Here is a 24,143-nt window from a genome sequence, read left to right as displayed (position 1 = left end):
TTATTTGGTTTATGAAATAGTACAGGAGATACATTATCAAGAATTTATATAAGATGGGGTTAATCAAGAAATGAGAGTAAAATAAAAATAATAATGGTAATAATTTTGAACACTGACAAAAGGACATTGATGACACAGATCTACTTTTTTCAGGTCTTCAAAATGTTTCTTCTATGTCATTAGGATGAACACACATTTCCCATGTTATCTTTCAAAAGGCCTTTTGTTTTCAAGCTGGCATTGGAATCTCAGCCAACATCTTTCTTCTTTTATGGCACATTTTTACATTCTTTAAGGATCACAAGCCTAAAAAACCATGACCTGATCATCTGTCACTTGGTTTCTGTCTACATAGTGATGCTAGTCATGGCAGCAGAGTTATTGTCGCTAGACGTGTTTGAGTCACAGAATTTTCAGAATAACTTCAGATGTAAGGCTGTGTTCTACACATACAAGGCAATGAGGGGCCTCTTGATCTGCACCACCTCTCTCCTGAGCATGCTTCAGATCATCACCATCAGCCCCAGCACCTCCTGGTTGGTGAGATTTAAACATAAAATAACATATCCTGGGTTTACTCTTTTTTTGGTCCCTCAATTTGTCTTTCAACAGTGACATGATAATCTACATTGTAGGTTTTTCCAGTGTGACCCAGATAATTCTGAATGTCAGTAAATACTGCTCACTTTCCCCAATGAATGTCACCATCAGAAGGCTGTTTGTTACTCTGTCGTTATCCAGAGATGTCTTCCTTGTAGGAAGCACGCCGCTCTCAAGTGCCTACATGGTGATTCTCTTGTCCAGGCATCAGAGGCGCTCCCAGCACCTTCACAGCACTAGCTTTTTATTAAGAACCTCCCCAGAGAAAAGGGCCACCAAGACCATCTTGCTGCTGGTGAGTTTCTTCGTGGTTATGTACTCATTGGACTTAATTGTCTCATCCTCCAAAATGCTGTTATGGGTATTCAGCCCTGTCATCGACAGTGTCCACAAGTTTGTGGTCAATGCCTATGCCACTGTCAGTCCTATGGTGCTAATCAGATCTGATAAAAGAATCATCAGTATTCTGCCAAAGGTTCATTGGAAGTGCCATCCATTTTTAACAAGTTAGTGATAAAATTTTCTAAAAATTATTTTGTCATCATCAATTAAATTATTCAAAAACACAGAATTTGCTATCTGATTTAAGTAAAACATGTGGAATTGCACTTTTGTAATATCTAATTTTTTTTTAGATGGAGTCTCGCTGTTTTGCCCAGGCTGGAGTGCAGTAGTGCGATCTCAGCTCCTTGCAGCCTTCGCCTCCCGGGTTCAAGCAATTCTTCTGCTTCAACTTCTCAAGTAGCTGGGGCATGTGCCACCATGCTCAGCTAATTTTTGTGTGTGTGTGTTTTTAGTAAAGATGGGGTTTCGCCATGTTTTCCAGGCTGGTCTTAAACTCCTGACCTCAAGTGATCAGCCCACTTCAGCCTCCCAAAGTGCTGGATTCATAGGTGTGAGCCACTGTGCCCAGCCTACCTCAATATTTTTAAAATTTGCTGGTGCTATGAACTATATGGTGTCCTCAGTTGAGTGTCCCCCATGACTGAATATTCCCAAAGCACATCTCTCACTTCTTAATTTTAATTTTACCTTTATACAGGAAAACATTTATTTTTCCTTTCTCCTCTTCCTTTTTCTTTTTTTTTTTTTTGAGATGGAGTTTCGCTCTTGTTGCCCAGGCAGAGTGCAAAGGTGTGACTTCTGCTCACTGCAACCTCCACCTCCCGAGTTCAAGCAGTTCACCTGCCTCAGCCTCTCGAGTAGCTGGAATTACAGGCACCTGCCACCACACCCGGGTAATTTTTGTATTTTTAGTAGAGACAGGGTTTTACCATGTTGGCCAGGCTGCTCTCGAACTTCAAACCTCAGGTGATCTGCCTGCCTCAGCCTCCCAAAGTGTTGGGATTACAGGTGAGCCACTGCACCTGGTTACCCCCCCGCCTCCTTTTTTTTAAATTCAAATACCATTTAAATGCTCCTTAAGAGTTCAGGAGATTCTTCCTATGACAAATCTTGTTTTCCACTAGGGGTTAGCCAGTATCAAATCATCCTTCGTGGAATGCTCCCTCATGATCAAAGATAACTTTCAGGGACCTTGCCTAACTCCAAGCAGAAGGCCGTCAGATAACTAGTTAATTCATGATGCGACAAGGCACCAATCCAAGTTTAGGCTTTTAGTTCTTTCACTATTGCCCCTGTGGTCTTCAGTCTCTACTCAGTTTCTCTAATGTTACCCCTTAAAGAAAAAAGTAATGTCTATTTCTGTCTCAGCTTTCTAAGAACATAAGCTGCAAGAATACTGAGTATTTATTTACCATCAGCACTTAGCTGGTGGCAATGTGCACAGAAGTGTTTACACATTCCTAAGAGAAAAATTAGACAGCTTTCTGGAGCCAAAGTTTGGAGAGCTGTAAATCTTCCCCTGCTGTCTCTTTCCCCACAGGCAACAACAAGCAAGTCTTTCCTATCTTAAGAAAACAAAACCTGGGTGGTGGCTCACGCCTGTGATCCCAGCACTTTTGGAGGTTGAAGCGGGTGGATCACAAGATCAGATCAAGACCATCCTGGCTAACATGGCAAAATCCCAGCTCTACTAAAAATGAAAGAAAAGAAAAGAGAAGAGAAGAGAAGAGAAGAGAAAGAAAGCAGGCAGGAAGGAGAGAGAGGGAGAGAGAGAGAGAGAGAGAGAAGAAAGGAAGGAAGGGAAAGAAAAAAAGGAAAGAAAGAAAGAGAAAGAAGGGAGGGAAGGAAGGAAGAAGAAAAGAAGAAAGGAAACCAAACCAAACCTTCCAGGAGTAGTTAGCTCCCACCCTAACACACTGCACCATTTTACAACCAAAGTCCTCCAAATAATTGTCTGCAATCACTGTCTGTCTAAAATGCACTCTTCAATCTACCACAATTTAGGTTTTTGTTTCCACCACTACATTGAAACTATTCAAGATTCACCAACCCGACGTAGTCCCCACTGGCAAATTCAATGGAATTCCAGAATCATATATATCATATCACATGTGTGTGTATATATATACATATGTGTATGTATATATATACATGTGTATATATATACATATATATGTGTGTGTGTGTGTGTGTGTGTGTATATTGGAGACAGGGTTTGTTGCCCAGGCTACAGTTCAGCGGCAGGATCACAACTGACTGCACCATCGAATTCCTGGGTTCGAGCCTCCTCCTGCCTCAGCCTCCAAAGTAGCTGGGGATGCAGGCATGCACCATCATGCCTGGCTAATTTTTAAATTTTTTGTAGAGACAAGGTCTCATTATGTTGCCCATGCTGGTCTCAAACTCCTGGGCTCCAGGGATCCTCCTGGCTCAGACTCCCGAAGTGTTGGGAGCCCCCACACCTGACTAGAATATCTTGTGATACTATTACTCACTTCTTTAGGAAACTCGCTTCAATTCTTCACTCTTTATTTCACTTACCTTTGCTGGTTCCCATGTGTTCCCTTTTGTGCTCTGTCCAATCTCTCCACTTGTCCACATGCTTGGCATCAACCTACACTTATTTGCTGATAACTCCCCTATCAAGACAAGATCTTTCTCCTGAATTCCAAACTCAGTCAACCACCAACTGGATATCTTCACCAGACAAAAGTCAACCACGTCTTGGCCAGGCACGGTGGCTCATGCCTGTAATCCCAGCACTTTGGGAGGCCGAGGCGAACAAATCACCTGAGGTCAGGAGTTTGAGACCAGTCTGGCCAACATGGTGAAACCCCCATGACAAAAATGAGCTGGACATGGTGGCAGGTGCCTATAATCCCAGCTACTCAGGAGGGTGAGGCAGGAGAATATCTTGAACATGGGAGGCGGAAGTTGCAGTGAGCCAAGGCAGCACCACGGCCCTCCAGCCTAGGCAACAGAGTGACACTCGGTGTCAAAAAAAACAACAAAACTCAACCATGTCTAAAAGTTATGAGTAACCTCTTCCCCATAGCTGCTTTAATCCCAATACCCACTTAATAATAACCCAAGACTCCTCTCAAAATATCCCTGTGTTCAAGACCCAAATTCAGCCACGAAGTTCAGCAGAGTCGATCTACTTAGCACCTCTTCCATCCAGCCCATGTCCTCTACTCATACTCCTTCTGCCTCAGTGCCTTCATGCAACAAATACTTATAGAGTACCTAAAACATGCTCTAGGAATGGTTAAGAAAATAAAAAAGATACCAGATTTATGGAGATTACACTCTAATGGTTGCTCTGACAAACATTTTCAGAACCTAATCTTGTATCAACTCACACCCTTACAGAATTAGTATCAGAATTGAGGGTGGCTTCCTGAGTTCAAGACCAGCCTGGTCAACATGGTGAAACCTCGTCTCTACTAAAAATACAAAAATTAGCCAGGCATGGTGGCACATGCATGTAATCCCAGCTACTTGGGAGGCTGAGGCAGGAGAATCACTTGAACCTGGGAGGTAGAGGTTGCAGTGAGCCGAGATCGCACCACTGCACTCCGGCCTGGGTGACAGAGCAAGATTCTGTCTCAAAAAAAAAAGAATTGAGGGTGGCTTTAAGTATGTAGCACTTCAAATCTTTCATATTGTTCTAAGTAAGCACTGTCCAACAGAATCAGATGGATTTAATATTAATAATATACTTTTGGCCAGGCACGGTGGCTCATGCCTGTAATCCCAGCACTTTGGGAGGCCGAGGCGGGGGGATCACGAGGTCAGGAGATCGAGACCATCCTGGCCAACATGGTGAAACCCAGTCTCTACTAAAATACAAAAAATTAGCTGGGCATGGTGGCGGGCACCTGTAGTCCCAGCTACATGGGAGGTTGAGGCAGAAGAATCACATGAAGAATCTCAAAAAAAAAAGAAAATAATAATAATATAATTTGATTTAAGGCAATATCAAAAATATTTACAAACTAAATACTTGATTTTTAAAAATATATCTATGAAATACAAAGCATAAGTTACAATTAATACATCTCAATTTAGATGCTATTTTTTTTTTTTTTTTTTTTTTTGGTGGGGGTGATGGAGTTTTGCTCTTGTTGCCCAGGCTGGAGTGCAATGGCACAATCTCGGCTCACCACAACCTCCGCCTCCCAGGTTCAAGCGATTCTCCTGCCTCAACTTCCTGAGTAGCTGGGATTACAGGCATGCACCACCACGCCCAGCTAATTTTGTTTTTTGTTTTTAGTAGAGACGGGGTTTCTCCATGTTGGTCAGGCTGGTCTCAAACTCCCAACCTCAGGTGATCCACCCACCTCAGCCTCCCAAAGTGCTGGGATTACAGGCATGAGCCACCATGCCCGGCCAGATGCTAAATTTTTATTTATTTAATTTTTGGGGTTTTTTTGAGACAAGGTCTTTCTCTGTCACCCAGGCTGGAGTGCAGTGGTGCTCTCTCAGCTCATTGCAAACTCTGTCACCCAGGTTCAAGCAATTCTCCTGCTTAAGCCTCCCAGGGAAAAATATTTTGTATTGCTTCAGTTTTCAAATGTAAATTAATTGAAATGAAATCACAAAGTCAGTTTCTTAGTTGCCCTACCCAAATTTCAAATATTAGTGCAATTTTAAGGGGCTCCTTCTAATATGAAACTCTCATTCCTTCAGGCTGCATTCTGCACCTGGCTAAACATCAACATTACCTAGGGGGGTTTTAGAAAACCACAGCCTCTACATGATTTCCTTAGGTCTGGAGCCTTGCCAAATGCTATTTCAAGCAGCCTTGCTTCAAGTCCTAGAATGCTCTTGTCATTCCACACTTCCCACATCCAATAGCGCCAAATCACCCATTCATCTCTCAAGAACTGAACAAAGGTGACAATAAACTACGCATTTCTTAACCTGTAGGGAGATCCCCTGAAACTATTGCTATGGAATAAAAGATGAAATGCTCCTGATTATTGTAAATACAAAATTGCATGCAGGATTGTGTAAAGACAATGCCAGGTTGGACTGCCAGAACAAGCCAACAGCAAGTGATGTGCTTCCCCCTGCAGAGAGCCTGTGAATGGACATGCAGTCAGGGAGGTTTCACATCATCAAGATTCCTATCCCAGAAAAGATGTTCATAGCTCTGGGAATGGAATGCGACCCTCGTGGAGAGCCTATAAATGGACGCATGGGGGGGCACCTGTCCATATGGGTACGATAGGGCCATAAACACCCTCATCTTGCCACGGCTCTTCTAGGCCTCTTTAGGGTTAAGGCATACTCCCTTCTGAGAATTTCTGGTCTAACCAGATGTCTAGCTTCACCTCCTGTTTCCATGGATTGTTTGTAACCAGCTTTTGTTGCAATTGTTACTGCTGATTAATATCTTGCTAATCATAGGTTATGGAAAGATTGTGTTTGTTTTAAGGCTGTGTTAGAAATTACTGACGCACACACTATATTGTAAATTCTTATCTCTGTATGCAGTACCTCTACATACAAATGTACTGTACTTCTACATACAAATGTTATGTTAAAGAATTACTTCATCCCCATGTGACCATCTCACCTCATTATCAAATGACCCTAAATCCCTCACTAACCTACCCCCGCCCTCACTAAACTTAATAATAAATGCTGGCATATCCAGTGCATTGTTGGCACTGCAGGACCAGAAGGCGGTGACTCCCCTGGACCCAGCTTTCACTATCTTGTGTGTGTCTGTTATTTCTCAACCTGCTGATCTGCCTGGGAACAAAGAGAGAGCCCCGTTGCATTGCGGGCTGCTGGCCAGATCCCGCAATAATTTTGTTCCTTTTGCTCTTCAATCAAATGACCTCTCTGCTCTAGACAGCTACAAAATGCCATGGTATCTCTTTCAAATGCAAATGTCACCTTGTCATTCTCTGCTTAAAGTACTTCAAAGGCTCCCCATGGTTGCAGAATAAAGCCAGAACTATTTGACATAATATGGGCTAGTTTACCTTCCCAGCCTCACTTTAACCATTCCCTATCCATCCACCTATCTATCCTCCATCCATCCACACACCCATCCAACCAGTCATCCATCCATCCATCCATGCATCCATGCATCCATCCATCCCTCCACCCATCCATCTATCCATCCCTCCCTCCATCCTTCCCTGCATCCATCCATCCATCCATCCATCAATTCACCCATCCATCCATCCATCCATCCAGGCAGCCATCCCTCACCCATCCACCCATCTATTCATCCATCCATCCATCCATCCATCCACCCACCCACCCATCCATCCATCCGTTTATTCATCCATCCATCAATCCATCCATCTAACCACGTAATCATCCAGGCAGCTATTTCATGAATCTGTCAATCAGTTATGTCTACATGCCTTCTCCTGAATTCTCAACAATTCCCCATAATATATATTTTGCTATATCTCACAACTGTAGATGGGAAAACTGAGTCTGAGAAGTCTCATGTGTAGGGAACAGCACTGACTTCCTATACTGTATTAATTCTGTCTTTCTTCCTTCTTAATAAAATCCTGATCTTGTTAAAATGTCTGCCCCTCATCCACACAGCCCTCATTCCCAGTTCTAGGTATACATGGACAGCAACAAATCTAAACCAAGCATAGACAAACATTTTCTGTACAGGAACAGAGAGTAAATATTTTAGATTTGTGAGCCATATGGTCTCTGTTTGCTATGGTTTTAATGTGTATCCTAAAAAGTATGTGTTGGAAAGTTAATCCCCAATGCAACAGTGATGGGAGGTGTTTAAGTTTCGAAGGCTCCACTCTCATGAATGGATTAATGCTGATTATGAAAGGGCTTGAGGCTCTGAATTGGACCTCTTGCTCTCTCTCACACTTTTTGCCCCTTTGCCATGGGAAGATGCAGCAAGAAGAGCCTCCTTGCCAGATGCCAGCCCCTTGATCTTGGACTTCCCAGCCTCTGGAACTCTGAGCCAATAAATTTCCAGGTGCAGTAACTCATGCCTATAATCCCAGTGACTCAGGAGTTTGAGGCAGGAATAATTGAGGCCAGGATTTTCCTGACCAGTCTGGGCAACAGAGGGAGACCCCACCTCTAAATAAAATTTAAAAATTAGCTTGGTGTGGTGATGCATGCCTGTAGTTCCAGCTACTAGGAAGGCCAAGGTGGGAGGTTCCCTTGCACCTAGGAGTTCGAGGCTGCAATGAGCTGTGATCACACCACTGCACTTCAGCCTGGGTGACAAAGCAAGACTCCATCTCTAAATAAAAGAAAAAATATATACATTCATTACAAATTACCCAGTATCAGTTACTATATTATAACAGCACAAAAAGGGACTAAGACGCTCTTTCCCATCTTGCAAGATGGCAGGTGAAAAAGTTGAGAAGCCAGATACTAAAGAGAAGAAACCCGAAGCCAAGAAGGCTGATGCTGGTGGCAAGGTGCAAGAGGGTAATCTTAAAGTTAAAAAGCCCAAGAAGGGGAAGCCCTATTGCAGCCACAACCCTGTCCTTGTCAGAGGAACTGGCAGGTATTCCCGGTCTGCCATGTATTCTAGAAAGGCCATGCATAAGAGGAAGTACTCAGCCGCTAAATCAAAGGTTGAAAAGAAAAAGGAGAAGGTTCTTGCAACTGTTACAAAACCAGTTGGTGGTGACAAGAATGGTGGTACCCAGGTGGTTAAACTTCACAAAATGCCTAGATACTATCCTACTGAAGATGTACCTCGAAAGCTGTTGAGCCACAGCAAAAAACCCTTCAGTCAGCATGTGAGAAAACTGCAAGCCAGCATTACCCCTGGGACCATTCTGATCATCCTCACTGGATGCCACAGGGACAAGAGGGTGGTTTTCCTGAAGCAGCTGGCTAGTGGCTTGTTACTTGTGACTGGACCTCTGGTCCTCAATTGAGTTCCTCTACGAGGAACACACCAGAAATTTGTCATTGCCACCTCAACCAAAATCGATATCAGCAATGTAAAAATCCCAAAACATCTTACTGATGCTTACTTCAAGAAGCAGCAGCTGCGGAAGCCCAGACACCAGGAAGGCAAGATCTTCGACACAGAAAAAGAGAAATATGAGATTACAGAGCAGCGCAAGATTGATCAGAAAGCTGTGGAGTCACAAATTTTACCAAAAGTCAAAGCTATTTCTCAGCTCCAGGGCTACCTGCGATCTGTGTTTGCCCTGACGAATGGAATTTATCCTCACAAATTGGTGTTCTAAATGTCTTAAGAACCTAATTAAATAGCTAAGTACAAAAAAAAAAGGGACTAAGACACTGTTGCAACTATTCAACTCTGCCATTGTATCAAGAAAGCAGCCACAGAGGATATACAAGCCAATGGGTGTGATTGTGTTCCAATAAAATGTATATATGAGCCCTGAAAATTAATTTGATATAATTTCACGTCATAAAATATTATTCTCCTTTCAATTTTTTTCCAACCACTTAAAATGTAAAAACCATTTTTTGCTCATTGGCCATAAAAAAACAGATGGCGAGTTGGATGTTGAACCACAGGCTATACTTTTCCAATTTCTGGTCTAAGCTACTTAGTTGCATGGTGTCCTCCTGGCAAGGTCAGGGGAGACATATGACCTAAGGGGACCCAGTCACACTCAAGGGAGAATCTACAGTGTCCACTGTAGGTTAGAGAATAATCCTCCTTCTATTCCCAAGTCAGTAGGCCACTGGCTTTCATTGTCATCTTGACTATATTCTACTCTCAAGATGACTATGGAAGCCACTACTCTCAAGACAACTACGAAAGGGATTACTCTCAAGTTGACTATGGAATCCATTGACCTATTGATTAAGGAAGTCATTGACCCAGGCACTACTGTCATTTTTCTTGTAACTGAAAGTGATCTCAGAGTCTCCTGGCTGGTGGCCTCCGGAGGTGGAACCTCATGGGCCTCCCCTGAGACATGGTCAGGACAAATGAGGGCCCAATATCTTAAGTAGCGTATCAATCAAGGTCTCCCGAGAAACAGAACCAATAGGAGGTTCTATTTCATTCTGTTTCCTTCCTATTTCATTCATACACACACACGTTGGGGGTGGAGGAGAGAAAGAAAGAGTTTAAGAAATTGGCTCATGCAATTACAGAGGCCAGTTCAAAATCTGCAGAGTAACTTGGTAGGATGGAGACCCAGGGAAGAGTTGATGTTGTAGTGTGAGTCCAAAAGCAGTGTACAGGCAGAATTCCCTTTTTCCTCAGGGCAAGTCAGTCTTTACCTGAAGTTAAGGCCAAAGTAGGAGGATCACTAAAGACCAAGAGCTCCAGACCAGCTTGGGAACATAGTGAGGCTTCATCTCTACAAAAATTAAAAAATTAGTCAGGCATGGTGGCATGCACCTGTAGTCCCAGCTACTCAGGAGGCAAAGGTGGGAGGATTGCTTGAACCCAGGACTTTAAGGCTGCAGTGAGCTATGATTGCACCAGTGCTCTCCAGCTTGGGTAATAGAGTGAGACCCTGCTTCAATATCCTTCAACTGATTGGAAAAGGCCCACTCACATTATTGAGATTAATCTGTTTTGTTCAACATCTACTAATTAAAATGTCCATCTCATGTTTAAAAAACAAACAAAAGCCTTCACAGCAACACCCAGATAGAGTTGACTGGAGTCAACTCTATCTGGTACTTGAGTACCTTGGCCTAGCCAATTATATATCAGAGGTAATATATAATACTGATAGAATTATTATAAATAATAATTAACAGAGCTAATAGAATTAAGCATCCACAGGATATCTGAGATCAGGATTGATGGGAAGAATGGAAGCAGGTGCTTCCCAGCCACTAATACCACAAAACCTGAGGAACCCCATGAAAGTCCTGCCTGACTTCAGTCCACAACTGGGTTTCTTTTCTTTTCTTTTTTTTTTTTTTTTTTTTGAGACACAGTCTGGCTCTGTCGCCAAGGCTGGAGTGCAGTGGTGCAATCTTGGCTGACTGCAACCATCCGCCTCCTGGGTTCAAGCGATTATCGTGCCTCAGCCTCCCAAGTAGCTGGGACTACAGGCATGAGCCACTCGCCCAGCTAATTTTTGTATTTTTAGTAGAGACAGAGTTTTGCCATGTTGGCAGGGCTGGTCTCGAACGCCTGGCCTCAAGTGATTTGCCTGTACTGGCCTCCCAAAGTGCTGGGATTACAGGTATGAGCCACCTCACCCTGCCCACAACTGAGATTCTTAATTTCCCTCCCTAAGCTGAACTTGGTGCAGAATAAGGTTAGCACTCAGATTTTGCGATACATCTCTGGAGAGTTTATTTTAAGAAGATCAAGTGGGGTACTCCTGGGTTTCAGGATTGGTTAGTCACCCTCTCTGCAAGAACAAAGGGTGATCTGACACCCAATCTCCCTCCTGATGCACGGAGTCTGACCCCCAGAAGAAAGGGCTTGAGATTCATGGTAGAAATGATATAAATATTAAGAGGAGGAAATTAATATAATTCTGATGTGCTGTATAATGTTCAATATTGACTTTTGATTCAACGAGACTAATTAAATGCTCTATTCCAATCAGTTGCCAAACGTACTTGCTCAATAATGTGTCTAAATTCATTAATTATTTTAACAATATTTCATTTTTAAGTTTTATTTTATCCACATGTTAACTTCATTTTACTTACGCAAATAAGAGCTTGATGGTGATACTACCAATAACTCATTATCATCCTTTGCTAAGCTAGGAAGGAATTTGTTACTTTGCAGAATATCAGTGCTTTTAACAGGAGAGTATGTAAAAGCTACACTGTCTTGAAATAATTTGCACTCACAAATTAAGTGACAAGCATAACTCTAATAGATTAACTGTATCCAGTAAAACATTTACCTTTAGAAGGGCTCCTCTGTCCTCTTCCAGGCTGAGTCTGAGGCTATCTAGGCTTAGCAAACCCTAGTGACAAAAGCAAATAGTTTTTGGAATGTTTTCTTCGGTCCATCACTGACATTTCCTGTTCATCTGGTGGAAAAGTTAAAATATTTAGTGGCAGCCAAGAGCAGTGGCTCACACTTGTAATCCCAGCACTTTGGGAGGCCAAGGTGGGTGGATCACGAGGTCAGGAGCTCGAGACCATCCTGGCTAACACAGTGAAACCCCGTCTCTACTAAAAACACAAAATAATTAGCCGGGCGTGGTGGCATGCACCTGTAGTGCCAGCTACTCGGGAGGCTGAGGCAGGAGAATCGCTTGAACCCAGGAGTTGGAGGTTGCAGTGAGCCGTGATCGCACCACTGCACTCCAGCCTGGCTGACAGAGCGAGACCCCGTCTCAAAAAAAAAAGTATTCAGTGGCACCTGAAGGGTGTTCAGGATACATTAAATATTCAATGTCTCTAAGGGAGGCCCAGCTATATTTAACATGGCAGGTTCTCTTCCAAGATCCATCCTTAAATCAATCCGAGCACCTCTGCTGAGAAGAGTTTTCTGGTGCTTTTTTTTTTTTTTGAGACAGGGTCTGTCTCTGTCGCCCAAGTTGGAGTGCAGTGGTGCAATCATGGCTCACTGCAACCTCTGCCTCCTGGGTTCAAGCAATCCTCCCACCTCAGCCTCCCAAGTAGCTGGGACTACAGGGATAGTCCCAGGTCTTCTGGTGCTTTGGGGTTATTTATTGAAAAGATAGTCATTCACCACATGCAATGGGATTTGCAAAAATATTCTTAGGTAGAGAGGGATGGGTTGGAGGAGACATTATTTGGGTCATGTACTCTATATGGCCAGACGGACCAACTAAAATAATAATCTCATCTCCCTGAGATCTTCAAAAAGTCTCGGGAAGATGAAGTTCACTCCACTGAAAAGAGTGTGTCTAGGCAGCAGATCTGCCTGTGAGTCACGGGTGGGTCTACGATAAGGTTGCAGAGTCTCTCATTCAAGACTGCGGTTGGTGGGGGGGGTCCAGAAATTTTTGGGGTAGCTTCAGGCTGAAGTGGAAAGGTTAACAGCAGAGGTCCTACACAGCAGAAAGCTACTGTGAAAACTTCCCAGAGTCTGCTGTGGGGTTGCCACTGCCTTTCTAGTATAAACACTGCATTACCCACTTTCCCTCTTGAAGCTTGGCCTAAAGGGCCCTTGTCACTCAGATGCCCTCATTATCAGCTCCCTCTGGGTAGCACTCTATCGGGCGAAATTCACCCCCGATATTTCACGTAGGTTCTTTTCTATTTTCCCTAAGTGTCGGCCAGTCTGAGAAATAAAGAGACAGAGTACAAAAGAGAGAAATTTTAAGGCTGGGTGTCCAGGGGAGACATCACATGTCAGCAGGTTCCATGATGGCCCCTGAGCCATAAAACCAGCAAGTTTTTATTAGTGATTTTCAAAAGGGGAGGGAGTGTACGAATAGGTGTGGGTCACAGAGATCACATGCTTCACAAGGTAATATCACAAGGTAAATGGAGGCAGGGCGAGATCACAGGACCACAGGACTGGGGTGAAATTAAAATCGCTAATGAAGTTTCGGGCACGCATTGTCATTGATAACTTCTTATCAGGAGACAGGGTTTGAGGGCAGACAACTGGTCTGACCAAAATTTATTAGGTGGGAATTTCCTTATCCTAATAAGCCTGGGAGCACTACGGGAGACCAGGGCTTATTTCATCCCACAGCTATGACCATAAAAGACAGCTGCCCCCAAAGCGGCCATTTCAGAGGCTGACCCTCAGGGATGCATTCTCTTTCTCAGGGATGTTCCCTGCTGAGAAAAGAATTCAGCGATATTTCTCCTATTTGCTTTTGAAAGAAGAGAAATATGGCTCTGTTCCCCCCAGCTCACCGGCAGCCAGAGTTTAAGGTTATCTCCCTTGTTCCCTGAACACTGCTGTTATCCTGTTCTTTTTTTAAGGTGCCCAGATTTCATACTGTTCAAACACACATGCTCTACAAACAATTTGTGCAGTTAACGCAATCATCACAGGGTCCTGAGGTAGCATACATCCTCCTCAGCTTATGAAGATGATGGGATTAAGAGATTAAAGACAGGCATAGGAAATCACAAGGGTATTGATTGGGGAAGTGGTAAGTGTCCATGAAATCTTCACAATTTATGTTCAGAGACTGCAGTAAAGACAGGCATAAGAAATTATAAAAGTATTAATTTGGGGAACTAATAAACATCCGTGAAATCTTCACAATTTATGTTCTTCTCTCATGGCTTCAGCCGGTCCCTCCATTCGGGGTCCCTGGCTTCCCGCAACACTCAAGGAGAGACAGATGTCCACCCTGCAGACTCAGGACCTACTTAGGGGAACTCGATTGCAAATGAGAGAAACTCATTGTGAACTAGTGTAGGCAAAGGAAGAAATTCATTGGTCCATGGGGTTCAAGGAACAGTTGTACAAATGGTAACAGCCCTGCAAGATTCATCTTACCCACTGTCCAGAAATCCTAATGCGCTGAAAACAGCAAAGAAAGAGTTTAATTTCTGCAAGGCAGCCAAGCAGAGTGATGGGAGATGTTTCTCAGATCTGCCTCCCTGAAAGCTCAGCAGCTAGGATTTTTAAGGATAATTTGGTAAGCAAGGGGCTAGGGAATGGAAACTGCTGATTGACTGGGGATGAAATCATAGGAGTCCAATCAAACTGTCTTCACACACTCATCAATTTCTGGGTGGGGGTTTCTGGTGGGAGTCAGTTCCTGGGTGTGAATCACAGGTTCCGGTGAAGTCAGTCAGTCTCCAGAATGCAAAAGTCTGAAAAACATCTCAAAGACTAATCTAAGGGCCAAAGCGCAGTGGCTCACACCTGTAATCCCAACATTTTTGGAGGCCAAGGCAGTGGATCACTTGAGGCCAGGAGTTCGACACCAGCCTGGCCAATATGGTGAAACCCCACTCTACTAAAAATACAAAAATTAGGGTATAATGGCATGTGCCTGTAGTCCCAGCTACTTGTGAGGCTGAGGCAGGAGAATCATTTCAGCCCAGGAGGCGGAGGTTGCATAAGCCAAGATGGTGCCAATGCATTCCAGCCTGCCCAACAGAGCAAGACTCTGTCTCAAAAAAAAAAAAAGACTAATCTTAGGTTTTGACAGAGTGATGCTATCTATGGGAGCAACTGGGGAAGTTACAAGTCTTGTGTCTCTGATTAAAAAGACTTGAGCAATACAGGGCTTATAGAAAATCAGACTAAATAACAATGGCTGATTAACGTTAACTATGCCTACATTTTAGCAGAATTCCGGCCCCTTCCACTATCCTAACCTTGCAGCCTTTCATTAGTCTTACAAAGGTGGTTTCAGTCCCCCAGCAAGGAGGGGGTTAGTTTCGGGAAGAGGCTGTTATCACTTCTGTTTTAAAGCTAACAAAGACAGTCAGATTTCTCTCACTGTCATAATTATTGCAAAGGCAGTTTCAGAAACAGCCTTGAAATAGGCAGGATGGAAACGGACCTCCAAATCCTCCAGAACCAGAGACCAGGCTTCCCCTATCTTGCCCTTGCTTTTCTCTGCATTTTTACTTCCCCCAGGCTCCCAGCTGCCTGGATTTCCACACGTGGTTAAAATATAGATGCCAACAGCTCCCCAAACATCAAAGTTTTAGTTACTATTAAAGAACTACGGTCAAGTGGTACCATAGTTCCAATGTGGTGGTAAAGGCATCATGCATTCAAGTATTTCAGGGAAGGAAATTATAACCTTGTTTGGGTGAAGTGCTCAGCCCTAGATGAATAAGCTGTAGCATGAGAGAGGGGAGAGGGATGAATAATGTCATAAATGAACATGGCAGCTCCATTAGGGATGGGAGAGGGTAGTTATTGCCCAAGAGGAAATTCTGATAGAGCTCCACTGCAAGGCCCAGTCTCTGCTTCCCTTGCATGGTTGTCATCCTCCAACCCTTAGATAGGGCCAAGCACTTGCTGCCTTGGTGTGTTAGTCTGTTCTCATGCTGCTAATAAAGACATACCTGAAACTGAGTAATTTATAAAGGAAAGAGGTTTAATGGGCTCATACATCTACATGGCTGAGGAGACCTCACGATCATGGCAGAAGGCAAAGGAGAAGCAAAGGCACATCTTACGTGGCAGGAGGCAAGAAAGCATGTGGAGAGGAACTCCCCTTTATAAAACCATCAGATCTCAAGAGAATTACTCATTATCATGAGAACAGTATGGAAAAACCTGTCCCCATGATTACTTCCACTGAGTCCCACCCATGACACATGGAAATTATGGGAGCTACAATTCATGATGAAATTTGGGTAGGGGCACAGTCAAACCATATCACTTGATGTCCCTTACAAGCCAGAGAGGCAGTATCTTGAGTGTTTGTGTGTCCTGAGTGTAAACAGCTATAACTACCATGGATAAAAAGATAAGAACAAAAGACATTCTTCAACAAAAATGTCCCTATAAAACCATCCCAATTGTCCCCTAGAAATGATGTTTATAGTTTCTTTTTAATAAAGATAAAAATTGGCCCTCCCAGTCTTAAAACTCAAGAAAGTTAAGTTTGTCTTATCTGAGTTCCTTTCTCAGGAAACCAACCATCAGCCCTCCCAGATAGAATCAAGTAGCTGAAACTCACGAGACCATCACATCTGGATAGTGAGATGCCAGACCTCTCATCCATCATAATTGCCTAAGCAATTACCTGCTTTCTGTTGGCCAACTTCTCTTCCTTTCCTCTCCCTAATTCCTGCTTTCCACATGATTACATTTCTTCTCTGCTGTATAAACCCCTAATTTTAGTTGGTCAGGGAGATGGATTTGTGGCTGATCTTCCATCTCCTTGACTGCAGCACTCAATTAAAGCCTTCTTCCTTGGCACTACTCATTGTCTCAGTGATTGGCTTTCTGTGCAGTGTACAGCAGAACCTAGACTGAACCCAACATGTCGGTAACACCTTGCTGTAATGTAAACTAACTTTACATAGAGAAGAGAAAGGCACCTTGGGAGTGGCTGAGCTTAGGTGTTTGTGAGAAGCTAATCTCATGGTTCAGGGCATGACTTCCACCCATTTCAAATGTACAAAGTCTAGCTTCTTGGGAAATGCTTGAGTTTTTCAGGCTGACACTGTGTGTTGGGTCATGGCATACATACATGTCTCCTTAACACACACAGGTGCACAAACACATGTAGTTTTTTATGGAAAGAACTTTATTTTTTTTCTACCTGAACATCTCAATGGAAAGAGCTTTGGATTAAGGAGTTCAAGATCTCATTCCACCCCTGTCTCTGCATGGGTGAGTTCGGACACATCTCTTTCCTTCACCCACTCAATGAGTTAGCCTCAAACAGGGACATTTGGAAATGCATGAGGAGGCATTGAATCGCTCCTATAACTTTAGGGAAGGGAAAAGGAGCGCTAAGGACATTGAATGGGTCAAGGATGCCAGTTGTGCAGCAACAGGAATGGGGGATTTTCTTGCCCCCATTGATAATTGTGCCCAGATTGAGAAACACCACCTGATGGCCCCTAAGGTGTCTCCATGCTGGAGAAAACAAGGCCAGTGCTTCTATGCCTTTCTCAAAGTTCAGAGCAGAGGAGCCTTCCACTAGGAGAGGGCAGAGTGTCCAACAGGCCCATGGCAACTCAAGAGGACAAGTCTCTAGAGTAATCTTATTGGGGTCCTCCCAACTGTGCCCTTCAGTGCCAGCCCCTCAGATCTACTCAGATCTGGCTTCTGCAGAGAGCTGCCGATTTCAAGCCAACCCTCACCTCAACTGGCTCCCTCTCTGTTCTTCTCTGTCTTAATAAGGACTGCAGATCCCATGGAACATGTGTTTCCTTTGACATTCCCTAATTATGTGAATTTTATAAATTTAGTTTCTATAAAAATCTGTGTTGTTACTGCTGAAATGAGAATGGCAAGAAGTTCTGGATAGTGCCCCAAGGGGCGGATGCAGGTTCCAGTCCATTTGACTTTTCACTACAGTACTGTAAAGGCCTTTCTCTCTCCCCATCATAATATATTAGGTGTTTTGTTTTGCTTTGTTTTTCTTGTTTATTTTTATTTTTTGGAAACAGGGTCTTGCTTGGTCACCCAGGCTGGAGTGAAGTAGTGCTATCACGGCTCATTACAGCCTTGAGCTCCTGGGCTCAAGCAATCCTCCCACCTCAGCCTCCCAAAGTGCTCAGTTTACAGATGTGAGCCACCGGGCCCAAACTCTTAGGTTTAAGGTAAGGCTGTGGTGCAGAGATGGTGAGGATATTTGATTGTCTGTGTTGACATTAAACTATTAGAGGTTGATGCTAGGAGTGCAGTGTTGAGCAGACCACATGACAATATTCAGGCTTGGCAGGATAACATTCTCTGCCTGATTAATGTGACATTTCATGGAACAAATGGAAAGTGTTTACCATTCCTGCTCTAGGTGATCAATTCTCTCCAGTCTTGAAAGCCATGTCCAGGTGGAATCTGGTTTAGATGTAGTCTGAAGCAAAAGGAAAGTCAGGAAAAAAAAAGGTAGGAGAGCCAGTCAATGTAGCCCATGCCTGTAATCCCAGCACTTTGGGAGGCCAAGGTAGGCAGATCACTTGAGCTCAGGAGTTCGAGACCAGCCTGGGCAACACAGGAAGACCCCCATCTCTACAAAAAATAAAAATTAGCTGGCCATGGTGGTACACACTTGTGGTTCCAGCTCCTCAGGGGCTGAGGCAGGAGGACTGCTTGAGCCGGAGAGGTAGAGGCTACAGTGAGCCAAGATCATACCATTGCACTTCAGCCTAAGTGACAGACGATACCTTTCTCAAAAAAACAAACAAACAAAAAAACAGTAGGAAAAGGGTGAAGGATAGATTGCCCAAGTAGAGTACAGGGTGTTCTCATCAACTGACAAGACTCCTCCTCTCCTGCAAATGGCCCAACCACAGACCACTCCAAGGCCACCCTGGAGCCTCCAGATGCTGCCCGTCTTGGGACAACCCTGCCTTCAAAGCAAGCAGGTTGTCCAGCATTGCCTGGGTGGGCTGTCTCAGTAGAGGTTCTTATTGGCAAAACCCCACTTAGTTCAGGTATAAAAGGCAGCCTGAGGCCAAGGCGGGTAGATCACCTGAGGTCAGGAGTTCAAGACCTGTCTGGCCAACATGGTAAAACCCCATCTCTACTAAAAATACAAAAATTAGCCGGGTGTGGTGGCATGGATCTGTAATCCCAGCTACTCAGGAGGCTGAGACAGGAAAATCACTTGAACCCGGGAAGCGGAGGTTGCCATGAGCCAAGATCACACCACTGCACTCCAGCCTGGGCAACAGAGTGAGACTCCATGTCAAAAGAAAAGGCAGCCTGAGAATCACCACGAGGGCTCACAGAAGCAAGGCTAGAGGCTCCTAGGCCAAACGCCCACGCCATATTGAATTCCAGAACCCCTTTCACAGCACAAAAAGTCCTCCCCCATAGTGGCGTGTGGGACCTCAATCCTCAGCCCTGTTCAGCTGCCCCTGAATGCTGGACACCCTTTCTCACCCTCACCAGGAATCAATTCTGCAAAGAACCCTCTTCCTCATGTCACTGCCTGCTAAATTGTTCTCAGCTATTCACATTGGATCTGTGTCACTGTGCCCTAGTTACAAGGATGCCTGGAAACGAGTTCTTGGCTTTCGTCTTGAAGAGGCAAGTCTCAAAAGCTTGGAAATTTTTGAACATAGAAAAGGGATTCAAAAAATGCCAAAGCAGCCCAAGAAATACATCTGCTGCAGAGATTCATCCAGTTTCTGAGGAGGTCACTGGGGCAGGTGTTTTCTTACATGAGGCCAGGCACAATTACAGACACTCTTTGACTTACAAAGGAGTTACGTCTGGATAAATCCATCACAAACCAAAAACATCCTACTTTGAAAGTGCATTCAGTAGGCCAGACCTACAAAACATAACTTAGCCTAGCCTGCCTTAGCCTAGCATTCTGCCTAGCTCAGAACGCTTTTATTAGCCTACAGTAAAATCATCTAACACCAGGCCTATTTTATAATAAAGTTACTATAAATCATTTTGAATCAAAATTCAAAGTATGGCTTGTATTAAATAAATATCACATTTGCACAATCCTAAAGTCGAAAAATTGTAAGTTGAACTATCTTAAGTCAAACCATTGTAAGTCAAACAATCATAAATGGAACTATCTTAAGTCAGCAACAACAGAAGAAGTGGTCAAGTGGGTTCCTGTCCACTTAATTCAGCAGTGGCATATCCAACACCTATGGCCACTTCAAAAAGACTAGTTTCAGACAAGCACGTTGGCTCATGCCTGTAATCCCAGCACTTTGGGAGGCCAAGCCGGGCGGATCACCTGAGGTCAGGGGTTCGAGACCAGCCTGGCCAACATGGTGAAACCCCGTCTCTACTAAAAATACAAAAAAAAAAAAAAAAATTAGCCAGGTGTGGTGGGTGCCTGTAATCCCAACTACTTGGGAGGCTGAGGCAGGAGAATCACTTGGACCAGGGAGGCAGAAGTTGCAGTGAGCTGAGATCATGCCATTGCACTCTAGCCTGGGTGACAGAGCCAGACCTCGTCTAAAAAGATTAAATAAAAAAAAAAAAAAAACTAGTTTCCAGTGTCTTTTCTTCTTTCCCACTGGTCCCAGGGATTTTATGTACTTCTGCTTCCTTTCAAAGGCAGCCTCTATCTACTCGATAAAGGTAAGCTACAAAATGGAACATGCACTCTTCAGGTCACCCCTTCCCACCAACAGCTCTTATCTGCAAGTGGTGCACACCATCTGTCTTCTTCTTTTGTTTTAACTGAGGTGAAATCTATGTAACAGAAAATGACTCAATTTAAAGTCTACAATGGACACATGCACAGATGTTTACTGCAGCACTGTTGACAATAGCAAAGACTTGGAACCAACCCAAACACCCATCAATGATAGACTGGATAAAGAAAATGTGGCATATATACACCATGGAATACTATGCAGCCATTAAAAAGGACAAGTTCATGTCCTTTGCAGGAACATGGATGAAGCTGGAAACCATCATTCTCAGCAAACTATCATAAGAACAGAAAACCAAACACCATATGTTCTCACTCATAAGTGGGAGTTGAACAATGAGAACACATGGACACAGGGAGGGTAATATCACACAATGGGGCCTGTCGGGGGCTAGGGAAGGGATAGCATTAAGAAAAATACCCAATGTAGATGATGGTTTGATGGATGCAGCAAACCACCATGGCACGTGTATACTGATGTAACAAACCTACATGTTCTGCACATGTATCCCAGAACTTATAAGTACAATAAAAAAATAAAATGTACAATGCAGGGGCCTTTAGTACATTTAGAGAGTTGTGCAACCGTCCTTGCCAGCTGGTTACAGAACATCTGCATCACTTTCAAAGGAGACCCTGTACCCATTAAGCAGTCATATCTCATTCCCTCCTTCTCCCAGTCCCTGGCCACCATCGGTCTGCTTTCTGTCCCTGTGGATCTATGAATTCTGGATACTTCATATAAATGGTCTCACACAGAATGTGGCCTTTCGCATTGGCTTCTTGCACTTCATGTACGTTTTTGAGGTTCATTCATGTTGAAGCAGTTGTTTTTTTTTTTTTTCCTGAGACGGAGTCTTGCTCTGTTGACCAGGCTGGAGTGCAGTGGCACGATCTCGGCTCACTGCAAAATCCTCTTCCTGGGTTCAAGCAATTCTCCTGCCTTAGCCTCCTGAGGAGCTGGGACTACAGGTGCCCGCCACCATGCCCAGTTAAATTTTGTATTTTTAGTAGAGACGGGGTTTCACTGTGCTAGCCAGGATAGTCTCGATCTCCTGACCTCATGATCTGCCTGCCTCAGACTCCCAAAGTGCTGGGATTACAGGCGTGAGCCACTGCACCCGGCCGCAGCAGTCATTTTTATTTTGACTTATTATATTAATTTGCTCAGACTGCCATAACAGGACTACAGACTGGATGGCTTGAACAACAAAAATGTATGATCTCACAGTTCTGAAGACCAGAAGTCCAGGATCAAGGTGTCAGCAGGGTTGGGTCCTTCTGAGACTTCTCTCTTTGGCTTGTAGATGGCCATCTTTTCCCTGTGTCTCTTCTCAACATCTTCACACTATGTGCGTGTGTCCAAATTTCACTTTGGCACAGGGACACCAGTCATACTGGATTAGGGGTTACCCAACTGACGTCATTTTAACTTGATAACCTCAGGAAAGAGACTATCTCCAAATAAGGTCACATTCTGAAATATTAGTGGTTAGGACTTTAACAGATAAATTTGTTTGCGGGGAGGGGCACAATTACACATAGCACATATCATTTCACTAAAGATTACAGGAAATAAACAGGGACTCTCAAAATATTGCTGGCACAAAGAAGCCTGGTAGATGTTCATCCTCTAATTGCTTAAACTTGCACTGAGTTGTTACCAGAAGTCCGAATGTTTCTTCTTCTTTTTTTTTTTTTTTTTTTGAGACAGGGTCCTGCTCTGTCATCCAGGCTGGGAATGCAGTGGTACAATCACAGTGGCACAATCACAGCCTCCACCTCCCCAGGCTCAAGTAATCCTCCCACCTTAGCCTCCCAAGGAGCTGGGACCACAGGAGTACACCACCATACCCACATGATTTTGTTTATTTATTTTAGAGCTGGGGCAGGGGGTCTCACTATGTTGCCCAGGCTGGTCTGGAACTCCTGGACTCAAAGGATCTTCCTGCCTCAGCCTCCCAAAGCACTAGGATTACAGGCATGAGCCAGCATGCCCGGTCAGCTTCTGTGTTCTTGGAGTCCATCACCTATCTCCTTCCTGTGGTCCCTTTTCAGATCACACAGTTCTCCTTCTCTTGGAAAGCCTCATTCCCAGAAATTTCCTGATGAGACTCTTCCAACTCCTGTGTGCAACTTCCCTGCATACCAACAACCCCCTCAACTATTACATCTCCCCAGAGAAGGTCAAAGTTTAGGCATATGGAAGGGTCCCAAGGCTGAAGGGCTGCAGTGGACATCCTGGTCCAGTGGGGGCTCTGAAGGTCCCTGATATGCAGAGGTGTTTTATTTGTATGCAAGGGAATTGCACATAAGAGTTAGAAGAGTCTCATCAGGAAAGAGTTGGAAGAGCTTTTCTCTCTCCCAATCCTGAGGCGCCTGATCTCCCACTGAGTCATAATGCAGGGTAACAAGTTCCATCAAATTAGTTAGTCCTTGCCTCTGGGAGGACCTTTCAAGAGAACTGTTCCCAGGTAAAATATTGCCAAGAAACATGGTTAACATAAGGGATCCTGAGACCAGGAGGGAGGCAGAGTATCTCATCCCAGCGGCTGAGAGTCCCCTGTGTAGTTTACTGTGCTTTATCTCATCACAAATTTCTTTCCTTTTTCTTTCTCTTCTGCAAACACTCGGACTTTGAGTGGTCCCTTCACTCCCTACTGAATGAAGGCTGGGCACAGTGGCTCCTGCTTATAATCCCTGGACTTTGGGAGGCCAAGGTGGGAGGATTGCTTGAGCCCAGGAGTTGGAAGCTGCCGTGAGCTATGATCACACCACTGCACTCCAGACTTGGCAACAGAGCGAGACACTGTCTCAAAAAAAAAAAAAAAATCAAAACAGATCTACCAAATGAGAAGAGGGCACAGCACAGGAAAAGAAACAACATCCCTTTTTTGTAAGGCATAACTCGATATGTGATGAGTGGTAAGCCATATGCAGCTGTCTGGGCCTCAGTCTACCCATCTGCCAAATGGGACTAATTCTACCCATTCCACATTTCTCAATCACAATCACTCAAAACGCAAAAGGCAATGCAGAAATCACCCAAAACACAAAAAGCAATGCAGAAATAAAGATTTGCTTTCCCACTCCCCCAATTCATAGACTCTTAGATCTTATTCATCAGCCTCCTAATCTGTTGGTTTTTCAGAGACATAGATATTATCCAACTTTTTTTTTTTTTTTTTTTGAGACGGAGCCTCACTCTGTTGCCAAGGCTAGAATGCAGCGGCGTGATCTCAGCTCACTGCAACCTCCACCTCCCAGGTTCAAGCAATTCTCCTGCCTCAGCCTCCCGAGTAGCTGGGGACTACAGGTGCTCGCCACTAAGCCCGGAAAATTTTTGTATTTTTAGTAGAGATGGGGTTTCACCATGTTGGCCAGGCTGGTCTCAAACTCCTGACCTCAGGTGACCCTCCCGCCTAGGCCTCCCAAAGTGTTGAGATTACAGGTGTGAGACGACACACCCAGCCGGTCATTCAACATTTTTCTGATATCCTTGTTTTTAGCTATTGTGTTTTGCTGAATCAAAGCAAA

General features: G+C 44.1%; 2 pseudogenes; both read left to right on the top strand.

Annotated features, from left to right (window-relative positions):
- PANTROV1R-PS227 (vomeronasal 1 receptor panTroV1R-ps227 pseudogene) lies at window positions 201-1,111 on the top strand (annotated as a pseudogene).
- Window positions 8,308-9,194, top strand: LOC737590 (large ribosomal subunit protein eL6-like; annotated as a pseudogene).
- The last annotated feature ends 14,949 nt before the right edge of the window (window positions 9,195-24,143 follow it).

Source organism: Pan troglodytes, chromosome 6 (genome assembly GCF_028858775.2).
Source record: "Pan troglodytes isolate AG18354 chromosome 6, NHGRI_mPanTro3-v2.0_pri, whole genome shotgun sequence".
Lineage (NCBI taxonomy): Eukaryota > Metazoa > Chordata > Mammalia > Primates > Hominidae > Pan > Pan troglodytes.
The sequence above is the reverse complement of the archived record's forward strand: the minus strand, read 5'-3'. Positions and strand labels throughout refer to the sequence as shown.